A 23,326-nucleotide genomic window follows, 5' to 3' on the forward strand; every position below is an offset into this window, starting at 1 on the left:
TCCAAAGTTACCTTCCGTTTTCTTTCCTTCACGGAGAGTCTTAATTTCTTTCTGCAGTTTGATGTTTTCTGCCTGGACTAATGACGATGTGTCACCAGCAGCGTCTAATCTCTCTCCCATAATGGCAATAATTTCGGACAGGTTTGATAGGCCAATCTTTAAATATCCGCTGAGTTTCCCCAGTGGCTTTCCACTCTTAGAGCGGATTCGTTCCATTTTCTCAATGTTCAAAGAGGCAAGATCCATGAGTTTCTCAGTGTCCAATGTGTCCATCTCCTGCATTCTGTCACCGGACACCGCCGTAATTCTGGTTGCTACAGTTTCCGTAGGGCCAAGGATGATAAATTCGGTTCCACTTATTCCCTTCGATTTCTTCGCATATGATTTCGAAAGAGGAGAGGTTTCCTTATTAGGGGAAATCGAAGCTTTCCTCTTCTCCCTGCCAGCAAATATAGACGAATTTTCGACATCTTGCGTCTCATCAGAGTCCGTAATAATAATTGGCTCCCCTTCTTGTTGCGTATTTTCTGTGTCTTCCATATACTCATCCTCCTGAGTTAGTTCAATCGACTTTCCTTCCCCTTGTGTGTTTACTGAAATTCCCATATGTTCACTCTCCAAAATTTGCTCAATGTAGGAGTCCGGTGCGGACATCGATCTCCTTTTTGACGTCTTTTCTTCTTCCACGGTAGTCGTTTTACCGTCGGCGCCCGTAGGCAACGCCGGCGACAGCCCTTCGCTCGATGTCGACAGGCTCCCCCCAGGGACGATAGAGGAGACGCGCCGGTCACTGGACATCCGAATTCCCTGTGACGGTAAGGTTTCTTCTTTGTTATTTTCCATTTATCATTTTGCTAAGATGGTTTTTAATTTGGGGTGTCCTTTTCCTAGGACGGCCCGCGCAGAAGGATATACGTCGCTCAGTGTATATCCCTTGCAACTGTTCGACGGATTGCAGATATGGGCTTAATTCCACGCGATCACGAGCATACGCGGGAAAAGCCATTAGTTTTCACAGAAGAATGTGCCCATATATGTATATATATATATTGAGTAAACAATATAACATGGATTTTCGAACATAGCTGCAGACTACAGCAGCTTACATGTAAGCCTAATCAAGTATGCATCAAATTAGGAACATCTGGTGAGCTATTCAACGCTGTGTTGGAACGCATCTAAAGTACGCATATTTGACGTAATATTCAACTTCCTCAAGAAACATGTCCGTGATATAAATTAATTTATGCCAAAATCATCTCCAAAGTAGGTCAATACCGCTTATCCTCGTGCGTATTTGTGAGTATATTACAATTTACGGATACTTAGAAACGCGCGACTATGGCTCAACTAACTCCGCAAAATTATATGTAAAAGAAGTCCATATCGCTTATTTCCATATGTATTTACAAGAGTATTACAGTCAAAAAGCAGTTGATTCCCTCTAGACTAATTACACATGTAAGCCAGCCCTAAGGTTAAAAGTCTCTAGGACTATATGAGTTACTCATCTGAGTGTATACACACAGTATAAAACGTTAGCAATTTAAGTTAGCTATCTAGCAATGTACGACCAGTGTTCGAAGATCGCTCGCGCACGTCAGAACGCAATCTAGCTATAATAATCGCGAATATAATAATAAATCTTAAACTATCATTAACCATTTACCGTGTACATAGAGTAATAGGATATACAAAGGGGTAAATAAGAAATAGTGTGTGTGAGTCAAGGTACAATTATATGCACAGGTGCGAAAAAAAAGGTCCAACTATAGCATGTATTGTTATTAATAAGAATTCATTTATTTGTTTATTTCTTCTCATTCCAGTGTCCTGAAATAAATACTATATTACAGGACTGCGCATCTCAGCGTATCCATACTAAGCATACCTCAAGAGGTTATGTAATTCCTTATGACTTGTAATAAATTGTTTATTTAACATGTTCATACACACTGAGTACACACGTCGGACCTCATCGCATCTATACAGACACTCACGATATAAATAACTATACGTTGCAAATTAGGTATAAATCAGAAAAATAATGTATGAACATGTTCACTATACTAATCGTTGCGAGGCAATAGTAAAAATATAACAGCAAAATAGATATAGACATAGAAATGTAGTACGTATGCTCATGAAAACATGTCAAGCCCTTAAGGGGTGTTAAATGATAATATTACTTATTATGCTGTTAGACAAGTATATTACTTTAATTTTGTATATTTAATCATAATCTATCCATATATTTATTGTTAGAGAAAAGCTTGGTATTGTTCCCATAGTACTTGAAAACTGTAACATATAACCTATAAATCCAGTACATCAGGTCACAGGGATTATCATATAATGGTATTACGTGTTTATAACCACCTTATATATCCAACGGATATGATGCATAAAAGCGTTAGATTTTATTGCCATTATCATTACGATACTTTATCAATCGTTAATACTATGGTCCCGCAAGAGACAGTTTAGGACTCCTTGCAAATAATGTGTCAAAATGGTATATAGTATATATGCAATATCCAGGTACATCAGTATAAACATAATATTAAATAACTATTTATTTATTTGCAACGCATGTAAATAAGACAGAACAGAGATACAGCTGTAAAAAACAACCACAATAAAACGAGAACATTTAACAATTGCTATATGTGAAGAACAAAGTTTATAACCACATAATTATATTAAACTCGTATATCGATAACCGGGTAAACACGGGAACCTCTCGCAAAGACGAAGACGATATCAGAGACGCGAGTCGCACAATAAAGCGCAAAAAGAACAGAACATACCCGCATGATTAATACTAGGTTAATGCATGTAATAAATCTATGAGTAAGCCGGATTGTACGCGGGTATTTCTCACAGTCCCCGAAACGATCATCGCACAACCCCGGGGCGCGAATACCATGCTAATATGTTCCAGCGAGGAACATAATTGTACCGATAAGTCGGCACTCCCAAAGGCCGTGCATATATATCCTCCATGAGTCTCAAGTACGCGAGTCGGCCATTTTTAGGCTCACGACACTTTCGTCGAGACAACGTTACAGCCGCCATTCGCGAATACGCGTTCTGATGCAACGGCAGCCGATAAAGGCCCGTGGGATACCGAGCAGATCCGCCATTATGCGATAGGCAGATTGCCATGTGAACATATCGGCAATGGTAGCTAACAAAAACGCAGGAGACGGTATCTCACACTCATACGAAAAGACTCACCGCAGTTAATAATATTATCTAACATCCAACATCTTATAGTAAATTCATCCCTCTTAGGTTATATATGCTTCCTTCTATTACGCTAGAGTCCAGTAAGATATCCCTTCATCTAATGATAGGCAGAGCCATGTCTCTCGTATCGTTGCCAAATCTTGTCGAATACGGATGTGGCACCAAAGTTAATTATTGAATTTTCAATGAAATTCTTTGTAAGACCATGATAATATACGTATGGGAAAGTGCACAAACACAGGCAGGAGCGTCACTTTGATCAATTTACTATGATATCCTTCGGATTGTCGATATATTTAATCACTGAATGTCACAACGGGTGTGGCCGCATGATATTATAAAATTATTAATATCTTAATAATCCCGATATAATCCATGAGGAATGACATATAAATCAAAGCAGAAATGAAGCACAAGGCTCCATATAACAATATTTAATAGAAAAGGGCATTGAAATCACATTTTCAGGACCTCATAATCTTCACGTATTCGAGTGCCGCGAGATGGACGAGTGTAGCCATGTAAGATATAAAATTCACTGATATATTAACAATCCCAATAGATTTTAAGATAAATTATATATCAATCGGGCCAGAAACACGGCGTAAACAGTCACGTAGCAATAACTTAAAGAAAAACGAGGTTTCAAAAACACTTTTATGCTACTTATATGGAGCTGCCGAGGGACACGTCCGTCCCGCTCGACGCCCAGCGCCTCTCTCCGGTTATTTCTTTGTTGGTGCGCAGCTGACTATCTATGAATCCGGCCAGTTTATCACTCAGTCCATGTAACAACTTATTCGTCGTGGCTTGTGAGCTCGATTGAGTGCGGGAGTCGACAGAAGAGGCCATGTTCCTGAGATCAAAGTCAAATGACTGTGCGCTCTCCTCAGTTCCCGGTGTGAGAGGAGGTATGTCGAGTGACGCTAATAATGATTTGCAGGAAGTATCCGCGTATCTATTTACTGAATACGCCCTAATGCAACCAGGATGAAATATCCTCCTAAACTCCCTGCACTCAATCGACTTGTGCGCAATTGACTTGCTACACTTAGTGCACGTTGGCTGCATGTGTTATAAGTTTACTTGTTACTTAAACCTAAATGTCACTAGGCACACTGATCATGCAGCAGGCATGAAATACGCAAAGAACATCATATATGCTACAGCTGTTCGATCGGTGTCACACTTCTTTGTCCGTCCAATAGCAGCCGAGTACAGAGAGAGCGGTGAAAGCGGCAACTCATGCACGTGTCCACCAATAGCGATGCGCAGAGAAATAAGAAGCAGAAACCATGAGCATGCGCAACAGAAATCCTCGCCAGATGACAAATCAGACAGATAGAGGTTAGAACAGAAGCAATCTTTACCTCGAAATATCCAACATTCAAGTTGCTGGGAAAGAAACACCTTATATCTATTCTTAACAAGCAACCAGAGACCTGCTCAAACCTGCAACAAAACCGCCCGGAGGCAACTTACAGCAGAAATGGTGTTTCACAAATATCAGAGCAAGGAAACAGCGTGACACAAGTAATACTCACAGAAACGAGAGAGAGAGAGAGAGAGAGAGAGAGGGAGAGGGAGAGGAAGAGGGAGAGGGAGAGGGAGAGAGGGAGAGGGAGAGAGGGAGAGAGGGAGAGAGGGAGAGAGGGAGAGAGAGAGAGAGGGAGAGAGAGAGAGAGGGAGAGAGGGAGAGAGGGAGAGAGGGAGAGAGGGAGAGAGGGAGAGAGGAAGAGAGGGAAAGAGGGAGCGAGGGAGAGAAGGAGAGAGAGGGAGAGAGGAAGAGAGGGAGAGAGGGAAAGAGGGAGAGAGGGAGAGAGGGAGAGAGGGAGAGAGGGAGAGAGGGAGAGAGGGAGAGAGAGAAAGAGATGCTCGTTCTACGACGAAATCGAAAGCGTAAGGAAGAGAAGAAGTGGAGGAGGAGGAGGAGGAGGAAGGAGAGCTGTTCTCAGCAACACCAATGTCAGGTTCCTACGATCGCTGGGTCTCGCCGTGAGAAACGCTCCGCCGTCACGTCGTTTCTACATCGAAAAGAAAGACCATGGCCAACATCCTGAGTATCGGCGGTGAGCCGATCTTCGACGAGCGCATCGTCGGAATCAAGACTCACATGTATAACCCGTACGTCAACACGACGTTCGGACACAACGACGAGATACGAATGCCCATACAGCAGCAGGATCTGTATATGCTGCCGTGCGACAAAGTTTCCTGTTAGACCTAAATTTTGCGCCAACTTAAATTTTGGTGGCGGCGGCGTCCAACCTCATTTTGACCCGGCGCACAGTGGGAACAAATAGAAATTTACTGTTCAAAAATCGCTACAGACCGTAATTCTTAACTGATCGAAACGTTTTTTTTTTTAAATTAATTGTTAATAAATTTCCAACAAAACTGTGGAGTTCGATTTTTTAAAAAGACTCTTTAAAATGTACAATATTAATAACAATTTAAAAATTATTTTAACTTGAAATTGAATTAGAAGAATTAAAGTTACTTTTGCATTGAGCTAGCTTACTTAACAGTTTTTGAGGTCACTGAATACGAATCTGTTAGAAACAAATGTAGAATTAATATTTGACTATTGACAGTCGTCAAATTAAACAAATGCATGTTTTGGCTGAATATATTCTTTTACTCGAATTATTTTGCATTTGTTTCATATTTATTTATTTATTACTATATATATATGTACATACATATGTATATATGTAGGTCCAGAAGTATGTTCCGGGACTTTTATTTTTTACATCAGTATATTCCAGGACATTTGGCAGTTTCCAGGACTGTCCTGGAAAAAATTCATGTCCTACGGCACGTTTCGGGACAATTTTTTGAATCTGATTACATATATATGCGTTATATTCCAGGACTGTACATTTCAAAAAACGTAAACAGTCCCGGAACATACCTCTAGACCTACATATATATATAAATGTATATATATATGTATATATATAATATCACCAAACTTCAATTGACTATGACTGGCATATTTATTTACAAAAAATCACAACGTTTTGGTCCAAATTCGGACCCTTTTCAGGTGAACTCTTTCACAAGCATTCGACAGGCAATTCGTGACACTGTACTCGCAAGACAAAAACCGAAGACTAGGCAGAAAAGGAATTCTATTTTTGTATTGCGATCGCTTAAATATTATAAATAACAAAGGAACTATAAAAATAAAAAATCTAAGTAACTTACATGATTTGTGCGTTGTCAGTAAAATATAATAATGTCAGTGTTAGTAAAATATAGTGTAAAAAATAATAAGAAGTCGAAGTAGTATAAAATTAAATGTGTATATATAGAGCGTGTTTAGGAAGCACCACGCATACTTGTCCATCATAAATAATATTTAACTTTTGGTTTTGACCTTTTGTTACTTTGTTTATAATAACGTTTCTGACCTACATACTTGCGACCCGCTGACTCACTTCGTTTCCAACCGACACGCGTATGACTGAAAATTATTCTCGCATCTAATTTCCGATATGTGCGACTCTTCGAATTCACGCCTGACTGCTACGACTTGTTAATTCTTGTACTTTCTTGACTGCTGCAGATCTTGAGGTAAGCTCTCTGTTTTTCGGTTTCTTTTAACGATCAATTAAATATATTTTTCTTTTTTTTTCATAGTGGAGCCGAAACGTTATTATGGATACTTTTGCAGTACCTCATAAAATATTGTGTAATTTTTTGCTTGAAAACAGTAATGCTACGGAGGAAGACTTACTACAGCATTTATCTCCTGAACCATGCTCTCGTAGACGTCGTCTAGGACACCTCTGGACACAGTTGTCCGGTCTGGAAGACTCATCCTGCGAGATTACGCGATATTTCTGTAAAAAAGTTCAAATTTAATTCCGCGCTTTTTTACATACAGAAATAATTGATTGACGTGTAAAATACAACCAAGATTAATAAGAAGGTCATGAGTCATGAGTCATGATCAGGGGCAGATCTAGAAGCTTGGTTTAGAGGGAGCCACTGCCTCTAGTTCTAGTCTGGAGTTGTTTACTCACAAGGGCAGATTGCGCCGGTGGCCTACCTCTCAAGCGGCGCTTTATGGCGTTTCAGGCGTTTCCAGAGGGCAACGGCTTCCCTCTTTGAACTCTGAACCCGATACTGGATATGAACCCATCTCAAAACGCCTTACGATTTAGCGCCTCCTGGAAGATAGGCTAATTATGTGCCTATTTGCCTATTTAAAATCCTACTACCTAAAAGCCTAACCACTCCCAAGACAAGGTCATGTCATGGATTATGGATTCGCCACTGATTTGATTAATTTTAATGCGGAGTAAAGACCCAGACAGCATATAACATTTACAAAATATTTTAGAAATATAGATATTAAATATTTTATAAATATTCTAATGTCCGCAATTTTCAGGTGTGACAAAAATTATGAAAAATATATAAAAATATTTATGAAAAATATTTATCAAAATCTTTCATAAATATTTTTAGATATTTATCATAATGTCATAATCCTTTTTATACCTGAAAATCGCGGACATTAGAATATTTATAAAATATTTAATATCTATATTTCTAAAATATTTTGTGAATATTGTGTGCTGTCTAGGGAATTTAGAAAAATATCATTTACCTTACAGAGGTCTACCATTTACCTTACAGAGTCCATCATTCCCTCGCCACATACAAAATCAAAGAGGAAAAGGTCGCGGCAACACATCATCGCCAAATTTTGTGCAAGAAACCAGCGATCATCTCGCACTAAGGTGCCGGTATTCTTTCGTTGCGGGCTGAAGAAATTTATAAGAGTTGCATTTTTGTGGGTTTTCTTAACCTCATCTATTTCATGGTCATCTTTGAGGTGGCGAGCGAAGTCGCCGGTGCTGACCGAGAGAGAATAACTCTTAACGGCGAAGCTGAAAAGAAAAACTCGTTAAATTTTTGGCAGTAATAACTGTGTTCAACAAGTGACGCTGCATGAATAAGCGTGATTGCGTGAAATGCGTGACGCACATTTCGGGTAATTCGGGTAAATTTGAAACAAACGCTTTTGTGTGCCGCTACGATACGTATCGTATTACGAATTATATGAATATGCTCCATTGCAGAAATAGTTAACAGCTGACAGAACAGTAGATCGATCGACGATCCTGACCCACAGACGAACGGTAATGAATGAGGGACTAAAAGCTCCCAAAACGCTATAAAGAACCGAATTGCTCTAGACAATTATTGAAAAAAAATTGTTTACAAAACTCTCTAAAACTTTTAAAAACGACAACCCTGTTCGTACTTTGTTTTACCCTGCAGCGAGCAAGAGCGTCACCTCTGGAACTGGATAGAGTGGATGGATCAACGTGCGGGCAACTTTGAGTTATGCGACAAGGGTCTTGGGTCTCGCTTTCCAAAATACGGTAAGAGCAAGTAGCAGCTATGCCAAAATTATAAGCACTGGCCATTTTCACCGAGCCCAAATTAAACATGAGTAAAGTGGAACGCAATTTACCTGCCAAAAAGTTCATGCACAACTGGAAGAGGAAGAGGATCATCGACATCAACGTCTTCTCGCAGCTGATTTGGTGCGGGTTGTGGAACTTTTGAAAGCTTTGAGCTTTCTTGAGACATGGAACACAAAACACTTTGTCGCAGGCAATATGCTTCCTTTTCCCGTCCTTCGTATGAGTCAATTTCCCGAAATATCCCAACATTTGCTTGGCTTTTCTTTCGATGCGAGTGGTGCGACAGATAACTCAGCAACTAACAATCTGTTAATATTCACGGCGCCGTTTGCCATAATTCATTGATTCATAGCAACATGCAAAGAATCGCAATTTGCAACCGCAACTATAGGCGCAGGCGGGTTTCAATTGTTTCAAATAGTAGAAGTCTCAACCACGTGACTCTGCGTCCGCCTGAACTGACGGCTGCCTACTGCCTCCGAAGTCCGAGTTCGGCAAACTTCGGTAAGTAGAGCAGCAGCATACGCCGCGCCGCCGCTGATATAATATCTAAACGTCGGCGTCGGCGGCGTGGCCAAAAAGACGACGGCGGCGGCGTGACGCAACGGCGCAGGTCTACGGCGTGGAGGTGCATGCCAGTCGGACATGTCCGACCTGGAGGCATCTATAACACCTCAGGGGGCGGGGCGGTGAGACCTCAATGTCGGCTCCATCCCACTATGACCCTGCCATTTTTAATTACGGATTTGCGGCCTTAACTGGGCAACGAGCCCATAAGGAGCTCATGCCTTTCGATGGCCTCCGAACCGGTCCAGCGCGAATCTCCTCGATTCTGCACCCACCAGCACCGGCCAGCGCCCGCACGACGTCCTCGGACGTCACAAAGTCATCCAGCCCCCCAACCCGTATTTCTACAAGCTTGGAGGGCCGGATGACCCGTACCTCTTCATCGTTCAGGACTTCCCGCAACCGTGTTGCGAGTAGGTCCGCCTTTTCCACGGACCCCTTACCAGGAACCTCCAAAAGGAGGCCCCCAGTGACGGCTATTTTGCACTTTAGTGCCTCTACACCGATGTCCGCAAGGGAGATCCTCTCCTTCGCGGACATCAACGCTTGTGCGTATGTTGCCGGATTTTCCCCCACGATCGTCACTCCGACGGCCGCTATCTTAGGGAAAGCCGGCATGCGAGCCCCACCTGTTTTGCCAGTCCTTTGACTAGCATCCCTTTTGGCGCTCGAGGGGGCAGCCGGAGCTTGCAACCGTTCGCCTAGCCGTGGAGCCGTGGACACCCGAGGGGCAGCAGCAACCAAGGGAGCAGCGGACATCGATATTTCTTTATGCTAAATGCCGGATAAGCGAGTCCGAAGAGCCCATATGGCTAGCGTTTATCTTAGAATATAGCGACGCGACGAATAGGGGAACCGGGGCCTGATTGACCCCCGACAGGCGAGCCGCAGAGGAAGGACCGAATGAGACAACGAGCGGGCCTCGGCAGGAGACCCGAGCGGAGGAGATAGGGACGATCGCGGCGAAAATCGAGCGAAGGGCCCGCGAGATAGCGGGGTTAAAACAATGACCCCCGCGAACGAGGGCACAGGGGTCATAGCCGGGGGCCGAACCCCGGAATCCGCCTCAGGGGAGACCATAACGTCGACCACCCGACCCGCGACGCGCTAATACCACCGGGCGCGGAGATAGCGGAATCAAAACAATGACCCCCGCGCATAGGGGTACGGCGGTCACAGCCGGGGGCCGAGCCGCGGAATCCGCCTCAGGGGAGACCCGGACGCCAACCACCCGACCCACGACGCGCTAATACCACCGGGCGCGGAGATTGCGGGGTCACAACAATGACCCCCGCGCATAGGGGTACGGCGGTCACAGCCGGTGGCCGAGCCGCGGAGTCCGCCTCAGGGGGGACCCGGACGTCAACCACCCGACCCGCGACGCGATAATACTACCGGCCGCGGAGATAGCGGGGTCAAAACAATGACCCCCGGAAGTCGGTAACCGCGATACTCCGGAGGGAAGTAGCGGTCGGAGGGTCACCAGGGGAGGCGCCGGGAAAGATCCGAGGGGTCAGCGGGACCACTCGGTCGCACAAACCTCGGACTCGGGAACCGGGGGAGCGGGGTCCAAGGGGCCCCATGCGTATGCGTCCGAGTAATTACGAAGCCCGAATTGAGAACCCCGGGCGACACCGAACGCAAAAACATCGAAAAACTGTCATAAGAAAAGAGAAAGCGTTCACCATCTGGCGTGGAAAAGTACCGAGATGTGAATAACAACGATGGTGGGAGCAAAGATCCCGAGGTGGGAACGCCGGGAGAGCCCGGCAACTCGAGGCAGTCGCTCGGATATCGTGGTCGCGGTAACACGTATATAAGATTCGCTCATACAATACGGACTTAGCGCGTAGTTTAGCGCAGCGATATATTACAACCAAGCACTCCAGCGTACTTGTGCGTTAAACATAACTCGTATAACAATTGCGAGCGGTAATTAATTACCAATTATAACAACGTTCGACGAAAAGTGTCAGCGTGAGGCGCATACGGCGCGACAATCTTTGTAATCAATCACGACGATCTGAAATAAATCAATCGTTTGTTAATATACGCAGTGTCAAGTTAATTTGAATTACTTACCTGCGACTTACCTTGTCCTACGGCATCGATCCATCGTTGTCCAGCGGCATTCCAGTATGCGATAAGGCGAGGATCTGGGACAGTCAGCGGCAGTTGAGATCCATCCGGGGCGAGAAGCTGAAAAAGAAATTGGCCGATTAATTAAACATACACATTTTCTACTTACCCGTTCCGTCGGGGGTGGTTCCACGTTGTCCATCGATGATCCAGCAGTGGGGAGGCAGCGTCGGGGCGTCGAGACATCCTGCGTCGAGAACCTGAAAATAAAAGAGAATTAATGGAGTATTGTTGCAATATCGTGCTATAATTTCGATACTTACCTTCAAGGTCAGACCGAGTGGCGACCGTTTGATAGGCAAATCTGGCTGAGATTTCATATTTTCGTGTGATCCACGTACCCAGAGAGTGACGTCCGGTCACAAGCTGTCACCCCTGAGCCCCCCTTCTTCTTCACTCCCCCAGTCCTTGCGCCACCCGCGCGGGCCGGAGGAGCGGAGCTTCTTCCTCTCCGTACTGCCTAAGGGAGGAGGCAGGAGAGCCTTCGCTGCCCTCCCGCCCCGTCCGCGGTCAATCCCGTCCGTAACGCGATCGCGCCCACCAATATTTCCCCAGCTTTTGCAGGGGTTGCTCTTATTGTCCCCCTCATGAAACATATCTCCTTTTTTATTGCCTCTAATTGTTGATCCAAGCCATTGAGCATAATTTCAACAACCGACTCCTTCCCAGAGAGCTTCTTCGTTTGGGTGGAGTCATCCCTTACCTCTGTTTGCGGAGCTAGCTTTTCCACCTCCATTGCGCTAGGCTGCCGGCAACCTACTCCTCTCCGCCATTAACTTGCCCTCTAGCTCAGTCACCTTGGCCTGAAGTTTAACCACTTTTTGGTCTGCCTCAACTTTCTTTTTGAGCGCCAGATTTCTCCTATGTATGGCTTTACGAAGCCTCTCTCCCATCTCAATTACTGCCTCATCTACGATGTTCAACCAGAGATAACTCCTTGATGGTTTTACCAGCTATCCCAGGGAACATAATCGCACACTCCCTAACCTTCTTCGCTTCTTTTCTATCCGTAATCTCCCTTGCTTTTGCTAATTTCGAGGCAAGGGTTTTGGTTTTCCTTATCTCAGCACAAAACGCCCTCACATCCCTCTGAGAACATTTAAGGTCCAACCCCGTGTCATAAAATATTGACTTCACCTCTTGTTCCTCCACCTCCATCCGTTGTTTATTAGGAGAATGGAAGGACAAAACACCCTCTCCCCCGCTCCCTATCGAAGTCTTTTTACTGTCCACGACAATACTTTTCTTCTCCACAGGGTTTAAACCGACACCTTCTTTTTATTACTACCTTTCTTTGATTTATTAACGCTCATTTTTTGGTTTAGAACCCCAAACCGCTGCGGCTCCGCCAGCCAGGGACATGCCCTCACTGACTAACCTCTAAGGACTGGCCGGGCCCCGAGGGACTGGCTATGTCACTGGCCCCCGAATTATCATGGGGGCACTGGACTCCAGGCCTCTTACTCACCCATGGACGAGGCAAGCCTTCTCCCATGGGCTTTCGGGGGTCCCGGGCCTCCGACAACCCGGGAACCGCAGCGGGCGCCGCAATGCGAGGAGCGCCTTGGACGGATGGGGCAAAGGAAGCTGCAACCTCTCCATCGCCTTGCCCGCCGAGGCAGCCAGCCGCCCGCCGCCGAGCAGGCAATCCCACTCGACACCAGGAACCGCCTACCGACCGGCCGACTTTGGGTAGGGAAAACCTCTCACCATACCCCTTCCGCGAGCCAAAGAACCGGGCCGAGCAAGCTCGATTCCCGGTCCCCGCCGCCCGCGAGAGGACAGGAGGAACCCCAGTGGTTGCAGTCGCCGACCGGTGAGTTACCATACACGCCGCCGGCCCTTACGTCCGGCGGCAGGACACCACTGGCCCCAACGCCGAAAGATGTCCGGGTGGGTCCTTCCTCCCAGGCCCGCCTGGCCCCAACCTCTTAATAAGTCCGAGCGGCCCAGGCGGCCCACAGTGAACCCCAGATCCCCCGCCCTGCCAGAGCACCGACGTGCAATGGACGAGGGATCTAAAACCCACCCAGCCCCGTGGTTTTTTTTTCGAGGTGTCCTTCCTTTCTCTCTCGTGGTGAACCGCCTTGGCGCGGCGAGAGGGCTCCCCGTTCGGATCCGGCGGGTCATGTCCAGTGGCTTCTGTTAGTAGAAGTCACTGTGGTAACCCGTTGGTGAGGTGCGGGGTCTGAGAGTCCACTCTTCCTGCCACCGGTCTACGGACCGGAGTGGCGGGAAGAATGGAGCCCGGTGACTCCCTTAGGGACTGGCCTAGGGGTCGGTCCCAATCGCCGGTAGGGGAAGGCGACCCGGACTTCAAACGCCCGGTCAGCCGGGACCGTTAGGGGGAAGTTTCTACTCCTTCCACCGGCCTAGAGGAAGAAAAACCTTAATAAAAAATCGTGGGGTTCGGGGTGGGTGGCCCCTTCACCCATTGCACGCCGGTGCTCCGGCAGGAGGAGAGGGGATAACCCTCTTCCAAGCCGACCCAGGACGTGGACTTGGATCTGTTGGAGGAGAGGCTTACACTTGGTGATTGCACACCAGGGACGTGGTCCCACGGTTCGCAAAATGTGGAGAGTCGCCTGGGCCGCTCGGACATATTCCGAGGCTAGGGCCAGGCGACCTGGGTGGGACAGATCCGTCGGGCCGCTCGGACATATTCCGAGGTCGTGGCCGGCGGGTCTAGCCGCCTGACGCATGGGCCGGCGGCGCGTAGGTAACTCTGGTCGGGGATCGCACCCAGCCCCCTGACACGAGCCCTATATCCTAGCTTTTACGTGGCCTCTTAAGTGTCCATGATCCGCTAGATGGCGCTGGCAACATTCATGCATGTTTACATTTGGGTAGTAATATTCAGATCGTTCTGGTGTAGGTTAAATCGTGTGAATGTCCGGAGAAGTTCGGAGATATTGAGATTTAGTGTCATATAGTTGAAATTTTAAGCAATATGCCTCATTGCATAGCTCCGGGATGTACCAGTGGGTACCCTTCGAATAATGAAAAAGTGCATTTCTTTTATGTGCCGAAAAATGAAAATTCGATTAAGTTATGGCAAACAGCTTTGAAAAAAAAAATGTTATTGTGCGAGCACATCAACCTGTATGTGAGAAACACTTCTTAGCAGAAGAAATTATTTGGCGTTGTACAATTCTTGACAAAGATGGAAATATTATTGGTGAGGTAAGTAATATTAATTGCTTTTTATTTGCACTCGATTGATACTGAATCACTCAGTTATTTGAGTATTTTATAGTCAGATAAGACGTCAATTGTTTATCGAATAAAAGTTGTAAAATGTAAAAATTAAATTTAAAGATTTAAAGCTATCGCATAACAATACAGGTTTAACCTCACTTTTGATGTGAGTCTATTAGACGTATATAAACGAATATATCAATAGCATCAATAGTCATACCGGTCATACCAGTCATACATTTTATAAATGTAATTCTGATATAATATTTTTAGTCTGCTCCATATAAAATTCCTCGTCTACGTAAAGATGCTGTACCAAGCATATTTTCTTGGACAGAGGAAACTGAAATAAATAATAAGCAATCTGAAATATCTACAAATCCTCAAGATTTTGATGTATCTCACAATTTGGAAACAGAAACTCAAACTTCATCTTTATTATTTCATGATATAATACATATTCTAGATAGCAATGAAATAAAAATACCGAAGCAATAAACATATATTAAGTATGTAAACAGTGACTTAAAACTATTGATATTTTTTTTACCAATATGCAGCATAATAAAACAAGACGAAGACAGTTATAAAATGCAAATAACGAAAGAAGTTATCCTCAATGAAAACATAAAGTTAAACATAAATGTCTTAAAGCAACCATTTACAAATATTCCATCAAATGTGAAAATACACCAAAACATTAGAACAATGGAGCAGCTGACAGAATCATTATTTTCTATAGACAACTTAAATATATGCTCAGGTATCGTTAATATTAGTAAACAGGTGATAGATTTTGTACATAGTACAGCTGATACAGCTTTTCAAGATATCCATGGTATATGGAGACATAGGAAATGTCTATTGCTGCTACGTAAAACATTAAAAATATGCATATTTTGCACAAATCTTAAAAACTCATTGAAGCGAAAATACAATCGAGCAAAAATGACTAAGGATCTCAAAAGAATTAAATTTACTAAATTAGCACAAAGTACAGATAGTCAACGGAAGTTAATATTGCTGCAGAAAAAATATTGTAAAGCAGAAAAAGCCAGGAAAAAAGCAAAATATACAGTAGAAAGATTAAAAATAGAAATAATTAATTGTATGGCTAAAGTTAAAAAAGGATCTGAAGAAACCATAGAAGAACAGTTAAAAAAAAACAACATTCCTAGAAATCAAATTTGTGCAACATTAGAGATATTAAAAGCTGCAAAATATGCAAATCCAAAAAGTCGAAGGTATAGTGAAGAGTGGATCTTATTATGCATGCTAACACATATGAAATCACCTAGTACATATGAATTTATAAGAAATAACCAGATATTACCTGTTCCGTGTGTTCGAACTATACGGAGGTTAGTGTAAAATATGTAATATGATATTTTACAAGATACACAATCTTATATAAACTTTGTACCAATATATTATGTTAATTTTTTATTAAGCACATTGATATATACATTTTTCAGATACCTTTCTTTAATAGACACACCCTGCGGTTTTGATGAAAAATTTTTCAAGATGTTCAAACTAGCATTAGACAAAAAAGAAGACAAAGAAAAGCATGGTGTAATTCTACTGGATGAAATACATCTTAGAGGAAGTATTAATGTAAATTCAAAAAGGCTCACATACACTGGGTTAGTCGATTTTGGAATTGACGGGCCACAATCTACGAATTTAGATGAAAAAGCAAATCACGGTTTAGTGATAATGTTTGTAACGTTCGCGTTTTCTCGCTCGGAATTCGCTCGCCAGGCCAGGGTGAGAAAACGTGGAGACACTGGTCAGTTTCACATAAAGCTATTTATTCACACTATTTACAATACAGTTTGATGGAGGGCGTGAGTGTCAGTGTGTGTGTGTGTCGCTCCGCTGAGCCGCAGTGTACGTGTACCGGGTTGGTGCGCGGTCGGACAGAGACGGACTCGCGGACAGGCGCGGAGGCACGGTTGCCTTGCGGATTCGCGGGCAAGTACGGGGGCACGGTTGCCTGGCGGATTCGCGGGCCAGTACGGAGGCACGGCTGCCTTGCGGATTCGCGGGTAGGCAGGTCGGTCAGGAGCTCAGTCGGGGGCGCCCAACTGAGCGGCCCGTACACCGGGAGCGCCCGGCTTGAAGACGGGAGCGCCCGTCTTCCGTACGGCGGAGGGGGTCGGGAGCGCCCGACCCAGAGGCAGGAAAGGGCAGGTAATGCCAACCGGGAGCACCCAGCTGGGGAGGCCCGTACCCTGGGAGCGCCCAGGTGAGAACGGGAGCACCCGTTCTCTGTGCGGAGGAAGTCGTTGGGAGCGCCCAACGTGGTGAAGCGGTCTCGGAGAGAGGTCGTGTCGGGAACAGGAGTCGGACAGGACTGGTGACTCGAGTCGGTTCGAGTCCCCTATTTATACTCCGAGTGCGGTCGGTGGGGGCTGTCCCACCACTGGGGCTGCCCCACCGCTCGGTTGCCCCACCGCTTGGGCACAGGAGCGCACGCTGAACATGTGCTTGGTGGCCGCCAGGGCCGTAGCGCTAGTGACGAATACGCGTATCGTCACATGTTTCATTCAATAAGTGACTCTTATTCCCAACCAATTGGAGTATTTGCATCTAAAGGACCTGTATCAGGAGAAACCATTGCAAAACTTGTAAAGTATGTTTCAAGTTTTCAATGCAATCAGATTTATTAACGAAATCGAAATTGTACTGAATTTTACTAGCAAATTTGTGTACTTATTTATTACAGGCCATCATATTATTAGAAAATATCGGTGCTAAAGTTCATGGCGTAATTACTGATGGTGCAGCTATAAATCGTAAATTTTGGACCACAGTGGGCGTATGCGGGAAAAAAAGATAATTTAAGAAATAGTTTCAGTCATCCTACAATTGATGGACGTTATATATACGTTTTTTCGGATGCGCCACATCTTATTAAAACAATAAGAAATCGATTATATAGTACAACGTTACAAGTAAGAATAAAAATGAAATTACTATTTTATATGTAACACTATTAAGATAATCTTTGATGTTAAAAAATATAAAAAAAATAATATAAAATTAATAATAATAAATAACTTTATATAAAAATAATTTTATCCTAGAATATCTGAAATTATATCTTATAACTTTTAGCTCAGTCCAAATGAAGCTTCTGTAAAATGGGAATACTTTCGCATTTTGCATAATAAAGATAAAACATTGCCAGCCGAAATGCGTGTATGTCCGAAAATAACAGAAAATCATTTAACACTCACTAATACGGCTAAAATGAGAGTTTGATTAGCTCTTCAAGTGAAAAGATCTTATTACTATTTATAACTTATTACTATTATTATTTTGTCCATAAACAATCTAAAATACTCTATGCAAAGTAATGAATTATAACTCAGTGATTTGTATAAGTTTTTAGTAAATCAATGGCCAGTGGATTACGATTTTATAAACATTTTTTACCTGATTTACAAAATTGCGATAATACAGCTAATTTTTGTGAATGGATTAATGATTTGTTTGATGCACTAAATCAGATTAAATCTTCTGAAGGTGTGACAATCGGAGATAAACATTACGAGGTAAGTTTAATTTCGACTAATTAGTCTGTAATTATCTTAATATAAATTATCTTAATGAAAAAATATAATAATGCTAAATTGAATGTTTGTATTAGATGTTAGAAAAATCTCTTATCAAATTAAATACTTGGGAAGAACATCTTACAAATGGTGCCATATCAGACAAATGTTTCTTAACAAGACAGACTGCAGAGGGGCTTCGAGTGACTATAAAATCAACACTCGATTTAGTGAAGTATTTGATACTCAATGCTGATTTCGATAGTGTCTTAACAAGACGATTGAATCAAGACTCGTTGGAGGTTTTTATAAAAAATACAAGAAATAAGTATTAACCTTTTCGGTCAAAGCAGATCTTGATGCTTAATAATAATTATAACTAAATATGTCTGGGGTAATATTTTTCGCAATAATTTTTTACAATTCTTTACAGTTTTTTAAGATGCTTAAAGTATCGATAATATATTTGACAATCACAAATCATCTTGTGATATTATTTCTAGCCTCAGTTTAGGATTGCGTTTCAAGTCCGACAAACCGTATCGGCTCGCAGTCTATAGAACTGAAATATTTAGTTATAATTATTATTAAGCATCAAGATCTGCTTTGACCGAAAAGGCATTTATTCTTATTTCTTGTATTAATTTTCTTAATAACTTCTACATCTTTAAATATTTAAATATAATTTTAGGTGGTTCTAAACAGCATTATACAGAGTGAGTTTTATTTCCTGTGCTCAGGAAATAAACCTGTATATTATTCTTATAAATCTTTTATTTTTCTTTGCATTTTATTAGAGATTCTTTGGCACAGTAAGATATACGGCAGGATCAAATGATCACCCGGGAACACCTACTTTTCTCCAAATTTACAAAATATTAAGCGTCTTCAGTGTGATTAAACCACCACAATATGGAAATTGTACAGTCCTAGATTCAAATAATAAAACTGCAATTACGATCTCAGACATTAAAGACTTATACTATAGTTCACATGAAAAGGAAACAACAATAAAGAAGTTGAAAGAGAAATTGGATAACGCTGTTGAAATTGAAAATAATGATGTTCAACTTCAACATTTTACAGATCAAAATTATGATCAACCTGAAGTCCTGGATTGTGTCATATATTATATTACTGAATATTTGTTCAAACACATTTTGAAATTTGTAAAATGTGAAACTTGTAAAAATTCATTTATAAATCCTGGACAACAAGATTCCTTCACGAAAGCCTTATTAATAAATATTAAAAAAGAAGGGCAGATATTGCATCCAAATGAAAATATATATTATATTTTAAAATATGTGGAACATTTATTTTCTAAATATTGTCATTAGAGTGATGTATATGATTTAGTTATAAAAGATATATATACACTCAACTTGATATTTCCATGTGAGGAACATGGTGATAAGGTGTTGGCACAAATCATAGAATTTTATTTATTATTTCGTATGCGAGGCTATGCTAATAAGATTAATCACGAGAAAAAAAAACAAGTCAAAAAATAAAGAAAGATGCAAAATTTTATAAAATATAATAAAACATATATACTTATTTTACACTACTTATTTTATATTTTTTACTTTTGTTACGTCCACCCTCTCGTACGCCCGGAAAATTTGAAACCTTCTTTAGATTGTAGGAAAACTTTAGTCAGACCTTACTCATAAGAACAACGACTTACCGACAGTAGGATTACCACCGAATAAGTTACCATACTTACTAGCGTGACTTACCGACAGTAGGATTACCACCGAACAAGTTACCATACTTACTAGCATGACTTACCGACAGTAGGATTACCACCGAACAAGTTACCATACTTACTAGCATGACTTACCGACAGTAGGATTACCACCGAATAAGTTACCACACTCACTAGCATGACTTACCGACAGTAGAATTACCACCGAATAAGTTACCACACCAGCGATAAGTCACGACCTGCGCGATAGGCCTAACCTACCCACTAGCATATAAATATAGAAAATAAGTCACGATATACGCAATAGGCTTGGCCTATTCCAATAATGTATATACACAACAAATAAGTCGCAATGCCCACAAGGGTTTAGCCATAGGAATTTCCCCGCAACGCTTCCTTCAGGTAACGCAAACCTAAACCCTCCCAGACTCTTCCGAAAACTCAGGACATGACCATATAAGGAGAGAAATCGAAAACGGAGCCGATGACGCAACTCAACCCTTCCACTCAGGCAACAAAAGGAAGAAAACTCAGGCCATGACCATATAAAGAGAGAAATCGAAAGCGGAGCCGATGACGCAACTCAACCCTTCCACTCAGTCAACCCTTCCACTCGACCACCCCCGCCATCGGGAAAACAGGAATATAAGGGCGAACATCCCAAGGGACGCTCTCAGTTCCCCGGAGTCCTACCTCGATCACGGACTCTCCAGTTAAGTAACCACTGAATCCTTCTCGAGTCTCTCTGAATCCAGAACCTTCCTATTTCCACATCGAGAATCTTCCTATCTCCACGTGCGTTACCGAATCCAGAGCCTTCAGCTCTCTCACTACATATAGAATTACGCGTCATATAGGAATACGCCATACGTTCGTCCCACTCGACAATTATATAAATATATATATGTTACGGGCAATTTGATAAATTGGGCATTATGCATAATGGCCGGGCATTATGCATAATTCCCAATTTGTTCGGCCAATATGATTAATAGAGAAGAATTAATCAAATTGCCCGGTCATTATGCATATTTCCCAATGCTAAATGGTCATTTTGATAAATCATCTCATTTGAGTTGATTTTTCCGGCAATCTTAAGCCCCTTGCACAATAGGCGATAGCGATAGCGGACTTAAATATTTGTTAAAACTAAATAATTTGTTAAAACAGAGAATAGTTGATATATGAAAAGTAAATATTTATGTGTATTTTTCATATACCAACTATTCTCTGCTTTAACATATTATTTCTGTTACAAATATTAAGCGTTTAAGTTAACGAAACATAAATAATTTGTTAAAGCAGAGAATAGTTGGTATATGAAAAGTACACATAAATTTACTTTTCATATATCAACTATTCTCTGCTTTAACAAATTATTTATGTTACAGATATTAAGTGTTGAAGTTAACGAAACAGAAATAAAATTGTTAAAGCAGAGAATAGTTGGTATATGAAAAGTTCATATTAATGATTTTCGTTAAAGCAGGGCACACACACGTGTGTATGCCCTGCTTTAACGAAAATCACAACTTCTATAAAACAGGGCATACACCAGCATACACACGTGTGTGTGCCCTGCTTTAACGAAAATCACAACTTCTATAAAGCAGGGCATACACACGTGTGTATGTGCCCTGCTTTAACGAAAATCATTAAACAGTTACATCGTGCAGAATAACCAAGCATCTCGATTCAAGCAGTTAGGTCTCACGCTGGGAGTTTCATTAGTTTAATTATGCGTGGGAAGCACACACACACACACAACGGGGGGGTGCGAGGGGGGGCCTTCGGCCCCCCCCTCCCCCGCACCCACCCCGCCGGTAGGCTGCGTGGACCTCGCTTTACAACATAAAGTACATGCTAAGTTGTAAAGCGAAATTATAAAGCACATGCATGGAGGGGTGCAAGGGGGCTTACATGCGTGAGCGCACGTGAACAGAAAAGCTTTTTTCCCTTGCACCCTCCCCCATGCATGTACTTTATAATTTCGTTTTACAACTTAGCATGTACTTTATGTTGTAAAGCGAGGTCCACGCAGCCTACCGGCGGGGTGGGTACGGGGGAAGGGGTGCCGAAGGCCCCCCCTCGCACCCCCCCGTTGTGTGTGTGTGTGTGTGCTTCCCACGCATAATTAAACTAATGAAACTCCCAGCGTGAGACCTAACTGCTTGAATCGAAATGCTTGGTTATTCTGCACGATTGATTCATTTAAAATTGGCGCAGTTTTACATGCGCGTGCGACCACTGAGCATGCGCGTGTGGTTGCAGGGCATGGTCGTAGTCGCTGCATCTCGTCGGTATGACAGGAATCATAACTTGATTCCTGTCAACTTTAACCGTTAATATCTCGCTTCGCGGGGCAGAGCGACACTTTTTTCTGCCAGATTCGGTCGTTTCGTGCAAAAACGCGTCGATTAAGCCCAAGTTGAACGAAATCGGTGAGGAGGCCACTATTCTTCAGATTTACCCAGTTAAATATTTTTAAAGCTCGTCATCTAACCTATGTAACTGTTTAAAGCGCGTCACTAACCTACATAGGTTAGATGACGCGCTTTAAAAATATTTAACTGTTTAAAGCGCGTCACTAACCTACATCTCGCTTCGCGGGGCAGAGCGACACTTTTTTCTGCCAGATTCGGTCGTTTTGTGCAAAAACGCGTCGATTAAGCCTAAGTTCAACGAAATCGGTGAGAAGGCCACTATTCTGCACATTTACCAAATAATTTATTAATTTGTCTGTTATAAATTATGTTTAAACACAAAATATAAAATATTTTAGTGAATGAACTCATTGTAAGAAAGTTGAAATTATAGACAGACTGCCATTCTTTTTAGAAAGATATTTTAATATGTTAATCACATTTCCCACTTGTCTGTGGGCATTATGCATAATGACCGGTCAGTTTGATTAATTTGAACATTTTTGCTTTTATTATTCAAATGGCCCGAAAGAAGCGGGCATTATGCATAATGCCCGGCCATTATGCATAATGACCGGATTAATCAAATTGCCCGTAACATATACATTCCTGATTGTAATCTTGTTACTTTTGTAATCATATGTTAGCTCATAGATGTCCTATGTAGAATTATCGTAATATACAATCATTTTTATACAATATCTTACTCTACAAATTCTTACACCTCTTCGCACATCCTCCACTGATCCCACTTACACTACATCCACACACGAGCCCAGTGCCGTACGAGCGGCACGTCTCCGCCTGTGGGTATTCTAGTAATTGCAATAAGGCATCCGAATCACCGGTCCTCCCCTTGCGCCACATCTGCGTACGAGGCAGTGCCGTACGAGCGGCACGCTACCGTCCGTGGGTGCCTGGAGAGAGGCAGTGCTGTACGAGCTGCACGCTTTTTCGCCACGAGCAAGAAGAGTCAACCGAAGCGTATTTGTCTTTTAACCTCGATCAGTAGTTAACAAATGCCCA

General features: G+C 42.6%; 1 long non-coding RNA gene and 1 pseudogene across 1 annotated transcript in view; one reads left to right on the plus strand and one right to left on the minus strand.

Moving 5' to 3' along the window:
- The window catches only part of LOC139823628 (uncharacterized), a 310,568-nt gene that overhangs the window by 91,302 nt on the left and 195,940 nt on the right, over window positions 1-23,326 (minus strand). The window lies entirely within an intron of this gene.
- On the plus strand, window positions 14,356-19,004 carry LOC139823650 (uncharacterized; annotated as a pseudogene).

This window comes from Temnothorax longispinosus, unplaced genomic scaffold (genome assembly GCF_030848805.1).
Source record: "Temnothorax longispinosus isolate EJ_2023e unplaced genomic scaffold, Tlon_JGU_v1 HiC_scaffold_15, whole genome shotgun sequence".
Lineage (NCBI taxonomy): Eukaryota > Metazoa > Arthropoda > Insecta > Hymenoptera > Formicidae > Temnothorax > Temnothorax longispinosus.